The following is an 8577-nucleotide window of genomic DNA, read 5'->3' as shown; positions in this document are numbered from 1 at the left end:
TTTTGGAGGCACCGCTGGGATATTTGCGTTCGAGTGTTGTCTACTTGCCGTGGGTAGAAGCTCGCGCCGAATATCCCCAATCAACCCAGTCGGAGTGGCGTCGCCGTTTACTGGTTTGTTTCTACATGTGCTCTAGTTGCATCTCTGTGCGTACAGCCACCACTAGAGGGCACTGGAAGACTTTGAAGTGAATCCGGCCAGCTGAACTGCGTCTACCCTCTCGAAAATGGCGTTAGAGGAATTACAGTTGGACATCAAAGGCAAGTTATTTGGACTGAATTTTCAACAGTTGTCAGAGTTATGTGCTGAAATCCAAATATCTGGACTGGAAAGAGAGCAACTTACAGGAAAGACTCGAGGCCAACTAATTAATATTGTCAACCTACATTGAAAGAGCTGAATTAGAGCTAGAAGATGGAGGAATGTCAGATTTGCTACGTGTAAAGGACTTGATTGAAAGTATAAAAGATTTTGAACTAGGAATAGCCAAACCAAGTGAAAAAGGTCGGGATGCAGTGCGAAAGAGAAGCATAGTGCCCCCAGACACTGCCCCCTGGCGCAAAGATTTCAAAATATCTGGACAAATAGGTGAACTCGGACAAAAAGATAAACTCACATTTCCTAATTTGGTCAGACAGATAGAAAGTGGGCTCAGTAAAGGCTACCAGGGGGATGAGATCATTGATGCAGTGGTTCGTGCCATAACACCAGGTCCGCAGTTGAGAAGCTACCTCGAAGGGAAAGAAAATCTCACCCTACCTTCTTTACGAAGGATTCTCCGATCTCACTATCAAGAGAGAGGAGCCACTGAATTGTACAAGCAGCTCTCATCGGAAGTGCAGACTAATAAAGAGTCCCCACAGAAATTTCTACTGCGTGCGATGGATCTTCGTCAAAGGATTCTTTCTGCATATCAAGAGGCTGAATCAGGGGTGAAGTATGATCCCACGTTGGTCCAGAGTTTATTCCTGCACACAGTTCTGACGGGGTTACAGAGTGACAATGTAAAGAGTGACATGCAACCTTTCCTCCTGCTAACCACCACATCAGATGAAGTACTGTTAGAAAAATTAAACATGGCATGTGCAAATGAAAAAGAGCGACAGGAAAAAAAGAAAAATGCTGCTGCACGGGTGACAAGGCTGAACACTGTCCAGTTAGATGACACACCAGTCCCGATTGGGAAGAAGACAGTCTTAAAGCAGAATACTTTTACTGTGCCGAATGAACTCCTTTCAGAGATCAAAGAGATGAGGTCAGAGATGATGCTGTTAAAAGAGCTGCGTGCAGAAGTGTCCCAGATCAAAGAGACTATTCAGAAACCAACAGCCACTTCTCAGCCCACCAGCGGAGGACCTGAACGCCTGCCTGACCACTACCCTGAACAGGTCGCCTTCACTCCACCTTCACAATATCAGGTAGATCCACCAGCCAGGCACTACTACACCCAGCACTCCCCATCAGCTCTTCAGCAGTACCACCCAGCACCAGGCCCCAGGTCGATGAGGGGGGCAGCACAGTTCCAGCAGCGGTTCGCCCCTCAGCAGTACTACATGCCCCGTCGCCCTCAGCCCAGGTGTTATTCTTGTATTCAGACAGGTGAAGAATATTGTCAGCACTGTTTTAAATGTGGAAGTAGTGAATATTTCAGAGCAGGCTGCAAAGCACAGAACTCAGCTAGGAACCATGCTTTAAACTAGAAAGGGTTACCCCAGTGGGACATGGTGTGACCACAGAGACAGATAGGTCCCAGCGTTACAGTGGTGCTATGAAAATGGAATGTAAGCCCCACACATGTGGCCCCGTTCAGAAGAGATATAAGCAGTCATTTGTCGAGCGTACAGATAAGAAACAGTGTGGCAAATTACCTTCGGTCAGGGAGTTAGTGGGGAAGAAATGTCTTATTCGGTGCTTTTTGGGTAACAAAAGGGTTGAAGCACTCTGGGACTCGGGGTCCCAGGTGTGTGCTGTAGATGAGTTATGGAAACAAACGAACTTACCTGACGTGTCATTGAAAAATGTGAATGAGCTTATTGACCCTGATAACACTCTCAATATTGTGGCAGCTAATGGAACGGATATGCCTTATGTAGGATGGCTTGAGATACCATTTAAACTTGGTGCTAATGATCCAGGGCTACTTGTACCAGTATTAGTACTAAAAGGTGACCAGCAACAGTGTCCTATCATAGGGTTTAATGTCATTGAGCATCTTGTGTTAGATAGCCTCTCTAATGAGTCACAAACAGGGGATACAGAAAAGCTCTTGAAATCGGTTAGACTAGCTTTTCCCCACCTTAAGCGCAATAAAGCTGCCACTTTCATAAAATTAGTACTAAAAGGTGACCAGCAACAGTGTCCTATCATAGGGTTTAATGTCATTGAGCATCTTGTGTTAGATAGCCTCTCTAATGAGTCACAAACAGGGGATACAGAAAAGCTCTTGAAATCGGTTAGACTAGCTTTTCCCCACCTTAAGCGCAATAAAGCTGCCACTTTCATAAAAGCAGTTAGTCTGGGACAAGCACATGAGTACCGTGTAAAAACAACAAATGAGAGATTCACTATAGCCAGGCATAGCTCACTTATTATTCCATGCAAAGTACAGGCTAAGCCCTTTAAGGAAGATGTTACATTGCTTTTTGAGCCAAGTGAAAACCCACAGTGGCCAGATGGCCTCGAGCTTTGTGACTCGTTGGTCTCAGTAAAGGCAGGTTCCATCCCTAGGATAGTTGTTAGTGTCCAGAACCCTACTAATCATGATATTAGGTTTCCAGTAAAGGCTATTATTGGTACAGTGCAGTCAGTAGGGTCTGTCTACCCAGCTAACATATTTAAAAGGGACCTTCCTTCAACGGTTGTCAATGAGGTCCATGTCCAGAATACCACCATCGCTCTCAGTGAGCAGTGGGACCCCCCAATTGACCTTTCTCATTTGGACGAAGATAAAAGAAAGACCGTTCAGCAGATGTTGAGAGAGGAATCGGCATCATTTTCAAAATCGGACGACGACATAGGGTGTGTGGAAAACCTACAAATGGACATTTTGTTGAAAGACACTGAGCCCGTTTCAAAGACATATATGTCTGTCCCAAAGCCAATGTACAGAGAGGTGAAAGATTATTTACAGGACTTGATAGCGCAGGGGTGGGTGGAAAAGTCCACTTCCTCCTACTCATCCCCTGTCGTCTGTGTCAGGAAAAAAGATGGTACACTGCGCTTATGTATTGATTACAGAGAGCTGAACCGGAAAACACACCCTGACCGGCACCCCATCCCACGGGTACAGGACGTGGTGGATAGCCTTGGGGGTAACACCATCTTCTCGCTGCTGGACCAAGGCAAAGCATACCACCAGGGGTACATGTCCAAAGGGAGCCGACACCTGACTGCCTTCGTGACCCCTTGGGGCCTTTATGAATGGATTCGAATCCCGTTTGGACTCATGAATGCACCAGCAGCGTTCCAGCGGTGTATGGAACAATGTCTGGAGGGGTTACGGGACGAAACATGTGTCCCCTATCTTGATGACATTCTTGTTTTCAGCGGGACATTTGACAACCACGTTGAGGACGTTAGACGAGTGTTGCGACGTCTCAGGAAAAATGGAATAAAACTCAAAGCCCGAAAGTGTGACCTCTTCAAGCCGGAAGTGAGGTACCTCGGCAGGATTGTCTCTGCTGAGGGGAGCCGAATGGACCCGGCAGATACAGCAGCAGTGCGTGCCCTGAAAAACAAGCAGCCAGGCACTGTCGGTGAGCTTCGAGCCATTTTGGGTCTATTAAGCTATTATAGGCAATACATCAAAGATTTCTCTTGTATCGCTAGTCCCTTGTATGCTTTGCTTAAAGCCCCTCTGAATGTTGAGACTCAGCAGCATCAAAGACAAAAATGGAAAGTGAGACATAACAGTGTGTCTTCCAACACACGTATTGAGTGGAGTGATGAGCATCAGTCAGTGTTAGAGCAGCTAATAGACTGTTTAGTTCAACCACCAGTTTTAGGTTTTCCTGACTTCGCGCATCCTTTCATTTTGCATACAGATGCCTCTAACCGGGGTTTAGGTGCTGTGTTGTACCAAAGACAAAATGGCAAACTTCGCGTGATAGCCTATGGCTCTCGGACATTAACTGCAGCTGAGAAGAATTATAACTTACACTTGGGCAAGTTGGAATTTATGGCGCTTAAGTGGGCGATCACAGACAAGTTTCGTGATTATTTGTACTATGCACCATTCTTCACTGTGTATAGTGACAATAATCCACTCACTTATGTACTGTCGACTGCTAAGTTAAATGCAACTGGGTGCAGGTGGGTCGCAGAACTTTCTGATTTTAATTTTACTGTTAAATATCGTCCCGGTAAGGAAAATGTTGATGCAGACAGTTTATCTAGGATGCCCCTTGATATGGTAACATATATGGAAGGATGTACAAAAGAAATGTCATATGATGCTGTGAGTGCTGCCGTACAAGCGGTTGACCAACAGAACGAGTCTAGTGCAGCTTGGTCTATGGGAATCTCAGCTACGTGTGCCGAGGTGTCACTAAACACACCGATAGCCCCATTGACTGTTGGACAGATCAAGCTAGATCAAGAGACTGACCCCATTATAGGACCTATTATTAGATACAAATTGGCGGAGACGAAACCGCTAGGTACTGAACTAAGAAAGCATTGTCCTCAAGTTGTTTGTCTTGTGAGGGAATGGGACAAGCTACACTTTAATGACAGAGGTGTTTTGTACAGAAAAACGGCAAACAGAACCCAACTACTGCTTCCTGAAAAACACAAGGTGACAGTGTTAAAAGAGCTGCATGATGAAATGGGCCACCATGGTGTAGAAAGGACTCTTTCCCTTGTAAGGGATCGTTTTTACTGGCCCTTTATGCAAAAAGAAATAGAGGACTATGTACTGAGAGAGTGTGTGTGCCTAAAACACAAAAAGCCCAACCGTGAGACCAGAGCACCTCTCACTAATATTGTGACTACTCAGCCTTTTGAACTTGTCTCCGTTGACTTTTTGCATCTTGACAAATGTAAGGGTGGTTATGAATACGTGCTTGTGCTAGTAGACCATTTTACACGTTTCGCTCAAGTTTATGCTACAACGTCCAAATCTGGCAAAACAGCGGCAAACAAAATCTTTAATGACTATGCTTTAAAGTTTGGGTTCCCCCTTCGAATTCACCATGATCAGGGTGGTGAATTTGAAAATCAACTTTTTGCTCAACTGAAGGAATATTGTGGGGTTGCGGGTTCAAGGACAACCCCCTACCACCCACAGGGAAATGGACAGGTTGAACGATTTAATCGAACACTGATCCAGATGTTAAAGACACCGACAGAGAAACAAAAGAGTAACTGGAAAGATTCACTAAACAAACTCGTTTATGCTTACAACTGTACCAAAAGTGAGGTGACAGGGTTTTCACCTTTTTACTTACTTTATGGACGTTCACCACGTTTGCCAGTTGATATGTTGTTTAGTTTGAATCCAGACTCTAACCAGGGTGACACCAACCAGAAGGACTATGTGAAGAAGTGGAAACAGGGCATGGAGGAAGCGTATGCGATCACGCAAGAAAATAACAACAAAGCTGCTGCCAGGAGTAAGAGACTATATGACAGTAAACTGAAGTATTCTACCCTGTTGCCCGGTGATCGTGTTCTGGTTCGAAACTTAACCCCACGCGGAGGTTCAGGCAAACTGAGAAACCACTGGGAGGATGTTGTTCATACAGTGGTTCGTCAAGTCAGCCAAGACATTCCAGTTTATGAGCTGAAACCTGAGAGGGGGAAGGGCAGATCTAGGATACTCCACCGCAATCTCTTGCTGCCATGTGATCATTTGCCATGAGAGACTTCACTACAGTCCCAGTCCAAGGAAAAGTCCACTCGGCAACGACCGAACAAGATGCCGGAAATGGATCCGGAAGAGGATGATGAGGAGGATGAGTATTATCCAGTGTTGCATCGCCAGAGCACCCGACCAGACTGACCAGAACCGCGGGATGTGAGCTTCGTGGAGACAACCCACCATGATGACAATCAACTGGGGAATGAACTGCCGGGGACAGAGCCGGGAGCTGCGGAAGTTGACCAACCTCAGGAGGGCAACATTGGTCCGGAAAATGATCCACCTGTGACGGTGTGACCCACTTTTCCCCAGCCACCCCCCAGTAATCCTGATATTGGGGGAAATCAACGGCCACGACGAGAACACAGGAGACCCAAGGTATTCACGTATGATAGCCTTGGTTCGCCATCTTGTTACAATGTAGGGACAGTACCATGTTATGGTGAACAGACAATGCCTTGGATGTATGGCGCACACCCCTATTATGCCACGGAGTACTACAGAAATGGTTAATCGACACTTCTGTTTGATAGCACAGTGAGATGGAAACAAGAAGACCCCGATGAGCCCTGATGTGTATAATTAAAACGGAATGTATGAAAAGAGTTCCAGTCTGTGAACTGTTGATTGTTATAATGTAAACAGAATGTATGAAAAGAGTTCCAGTCTGTAAACTGTTCATTATTAAAGTTCATATTTGGATGCAGTTCATAATACCGTCCGTAATTGTTTTGGGCATGTCGTCCAGCGCATTTATGTATTTACTAGTACATATGTTGGGGACAACATCTATTTTGAGGGGGAGTATGTGACAGGTTGTAAAGTATCTTATTTCGTATTTTGGTTACATTCACGTAGTTATATTTGTCTTGACAAACTACAAATATGGCCGAAGCTGTAGTCCAAAGATGAGTTTGGCACCATTTTTCCCCCAGAGGAGAGAACTGGAATAAAAACAAATGTGCCAGCAACTGAAAGCCATTCAGTAATCAGGAAGGCTCTCACCAGAAGAAACCACTCCTTAAAATAGTCAGTTGCTACACTGCTCAGGGTTTGGTTCGGTTCAAGTACTGCTCTAGGAGTTTGCCTGGTGCAGTGGAGTTCAACTGTGTAAAGACCAAGGTGGCTCACGGTGATAGAATCTGTTATTGTGACCATTTATTTGATGATTTGATTTGGTGGTTTAATGTCAAAACCAGCCTGTTAAGAGACTGCCTTCAAATGTAAACCTAATTGCCGTTTGTGGTTTTACCTTCTTCAAAGGTTTTTCACCTTGCAATCAATTGTCTTTTCAATGAGAAAAGAGACAATTAAGACCAAATTAAAAGAGGAAGAAGAAAGGAGAAATCTGTCTCATCATTGGAGTTAAAGAGTGAAGTCCCAGTGTAATCCCGGTCAACACAGTCAAAACCCTTTTCAAGTTAGGGGAAGAGCTCAAAAAACCAACATAACTTGACAATATTGGTTTACAAATGATATATATCGAAAATGTTTATTTAAACAAGGAACGCCTGCTTCGGTTAGTGTTTCGTGTCGGACCGATTTAGATCGTTGGACAGGAAATTGTTGTGCGCATACGTTTGCATTACATCTGGCCTTTTCGAAGTAAACCACTGTTGAGTCAAGACGTATCGCACTGCTTGTCTTGTGTTTTTTTTCTGGATCCCACAACACCGTATCTCCCTTACCATAGTGGAGAGCGCAACAAATCCTGTGAGACATACTTGGTATACACTGTTGTGCTATGCTGCCTGTTCCATGAATTTGAAATATTAGTCAAAAATTGTGATGCGTATGTTTAATATATATTGAGTGATTTGATTTACACAATAAGTAAAACAACTAAACAAAGAACTAAACAAAAAATAAAACAGACGTTGTGGCGTAGTCGTTGACAACGAGATCAGTGTCGCTAGGTGATTACGTCGGTGACTGAGCAAAACGCTTTGCATTGGAAGTCAAATACTGTACGTACGAGTTACCCGCGTTAACGCAACAGCTGGACTCATATGTGCCTTATTTGACAACACCACAGACATTTTCTCTTTCTATTCTTGCTCTTTTTGAGTTTTAGTTTTTTGAATGTTGCGGTGCTGATGACAATTTTGTGTTTGGGAGCCTTTTACTGAGCATCTCATCTATATTAAATTCATCGAGTTGCTTGTTCTGTAGCCACAAGGGGAAATAAGCCAGTGTCTTCTTGTGCCGGTCCCAAGCTCGGATAAATACAGAGGGTTGTGTCAGGAAGGGCATCCGACGTAAAAGCTTGGCCAAAACAAACATGCGAATCAAACCTCTGAAGATGGAGGACACTGATTCGCTGTGGCAACCCCTTGAAGGGAAAAGCCGAAAGGAAAAGATGATTCTTGCTCTTCTTGATACAGAGTCACGGGACGTCAAAAATTTATCCTGTGAATAACATGAATGACAAAGCAGACACACGCGTTTTTCTTATTATGTGTTTGACCGTGAGTTTCTTACATCCGGAACATGGGGAAGGGTCTCAGGACATTTTTACGCATGCACTGTCGTTGGCATATCAGGTGTAATGATATGAGCAAATCGTATTTGCATGGTCAACTAGTGATGCCTGGCTAAAGACCAAAGGAGCATGCGCAAGTCAGTCTGATGACAGCCTGCGAGATGCGCAACTCTATCCAGAAGTTGTATCATTTACCGAACCTGCTTACACAAAGCAACACACCAGGTACCGGCAA

Source organism: Hippocampus bargibanti, linkage group LG05 (genome assembly GCF_051943395.1).
Source record: "Hippocampus bargibanti isolate YZ-2025 linkage group LG05, ASM5194339v1, whole genome shotgun sequence".
In the NCBI taxonomy this organism is placed as follows: Eukaryota; Metazoa; Chordata; class Actinopteri; order Syngnathiformes; family Syngnathidae; genus Hippocampus; species Hippocampus bargibanti.
This window is presented reverse-complemented; position numbering follows the sequence as displayed.